The sequence below is a fragment of the Pinus tabuliformis genome, chromosome X, assembly GCF_031772625.1.
Source record: "Pinus tabuliformis cultivar Carrire ecotype Pingquan chromosome X, CPIR1, whole genome shotgun sequence".
Lineage (NCBI taxonomy): Eukaryota > Viridiplantae > Streptophyta > Pinopsida > Pinales > Pinaceae > Pinus > Pinus tabuliformis.
The window spans coordinates 873,737,931-873,740,138 of NC_142308.1; the positions used below are offsets into that span (position 1 = coordinate 873,737,931).

At 35.0% G+C, this 2,208-nt stretch overlaps 1 pseudogene; it reads left to right on the plus strand.

Moving 5' to 3' along the window:
- The first annotated feature begins 651 nt into the window (after positions 1-651).
- Positions 652-1,197, plus strand: LOC149142488 (uncharacterized; annotated as a pseudogene).
- The last annotated feature ends 1,011 nt before the right edge of the window (positions 1,198-2,208 follow it).

Genomic DNA, 2,208 nt, shown 5'->3' on the forward strand with positions numbered 1-2,208 from the left:
TAATATGGACTTTACAAAGAAGATACAAATTTCATTGATCCCTAGACATGGAGATTAGCTAGCATACCTTTTCGTTCAGGGAATCTGCGCATGTATCATTATGATACTTAAGTGAATTTTTTCCTTTTGACCATCTATCTTTCTGGATACCATATATGAATGTAGATTTCACCATAGCTTCATTTGGTTGTCATCTATCAGATGAAGTCAGCAAAAGTGACAGTAATATTAACTCCACTTTTGAGCTAGAGGATCCTCACAAAACTTCAGTGAACTACAGAATACAACTGGTGGATTTTTGTCACAATTATGTTGTTGTGAAGGGAATTAGTAAGAAAGGTTGACTTATTCAAAACAGGGGAACAGGGGATGGATCACTAAGACAATTTATTGCTATAGATTTGAGAATGCAGGCATGTTGGAGAAAGCTCACCATATTCAACAGGCATGCCATGTGAGAAGACTTTGCTTTCCATCATCTTTATTTTATTAATTAGATAATCAAAATCTTTATTTTATTAACTAGACAATCTCTACTGCTAATAATATAAACGGTAGCCAATCCTCTCATTCTGAAATCAGAAAAGTTTGGATATCAGAGCATACATACAATTAGCCTTGTCTCCATATTTTCCAAAACAGAAATTAATCATGAATATTTCCACACTTGGGTCTCTCACAATCAATTCCCCACTCTCATCTCCCAGAGGCCAATCCCCTCTGATTATGGGGGAATTGATATTCCCAACAAGTACCACAAGCAACCCAATTTCAAGTAATCAGTTGAGTCTTGGCAATGTGGTATTAAGGGCTTCTCACAACTTCAATGGAAAAACCATCACTGCCAGTTTTGCAATAGAAGAAAAGAGGGATATTGCTTTCATGAGGAAAAAGGATCACTATGCTCTTTTGGGTGTCTCTTGTCATGCCTCCTGCAATGATATCAGGGTTCCATGCAGAAGAATGGCACTGAAATACCACCTTGATGTCATGCCTCTGCACCAGCTTGAGACAGCCACTGACCTTTTTTCTTAGATAAATCAGCCTTATGATACTCTGTCTGATCCACAAAAGAGAAAATCATATGATAATCTACACCTCATACCCAAGTTTAACACTGTCAGGGTTGCAACATCCCCATCCTCATTTGGGCATTGGAGAGGAAGGAATTGGGAAAAAGATCAATGTTGGTGTTGAGAGGGAATTGTGACCATGTTCTTATTTCTAACTCTAGTGTGTGGATTTTGGTTATGTATTAGAGATGAATAAGACCTTTCAAGATCATACCTTCTAGAGAAGGAAAAGGACCAAGATCTGTGGTGAAAATTTTCAAGCTGCTTGAATGTACTCTGGTACTCTGCTTCCTATTTATGTATGGTGTGATGCTTGGACCCATGCCCTCTTGTTTAATATATGTTATTATGTATATATTTCTTTATAATGGGACGACTTTGTAATTGGTTTTGGTGGGATATTTGTCTGGAGGATTCTTACTGCTATCATGGTAGTCAAGATGTTAACTTCTAAATTTCTTGTACTCAAATCACATGGACATCATTGGATAATGGAGATCATCACAATGCAGCTTGCTGCAAGAATGCTTGGGACATTGAAGAAGCCATCAGATTTTTTGTGCCTCTTGCCATCAGGCAATGTTAATATCACTTTCGAATATAACTTTTAGGCGTACTCAAAATTGTTTGATTTGATGAAGGTGATGTTAATATCACTTTCGAAAATAGCATTTAGGCGTATTCAAAATTGTTTGATTTGATGAAGGTGATGTTAATATCACTTTCGAATATAACTTTTAGGCGTATTCAAAATTGTTTGATTTGATGAAGGTGATGTTAATATCACTTTCGAATATAACTTTTAGGTGTATTCAAAATTGTTTGATTTGATGAAGGTGATGTTAATATCACTTTTGAATATAACTTTTAGGCGTATTCAAAATTGTTTGATTTGATGAAGGTGATGTTAATATCAGTTTCGAATATAACATTTAGGCATATTCAAAATTGTCTGATTTGATGAAGGTGATGTTAATATCACTTTTGAATATAACTTTTAGGTGTATTCAAAATTGTTTGATTTGATGAAGGTGATGCTAATATCACTTTTGAATATAACTTTTAGGTGTATTCAAAATTGTTTGATTTGATGAAGGTGAAGCTAATATCACTTTTGAATATAACTTTTAGGTGT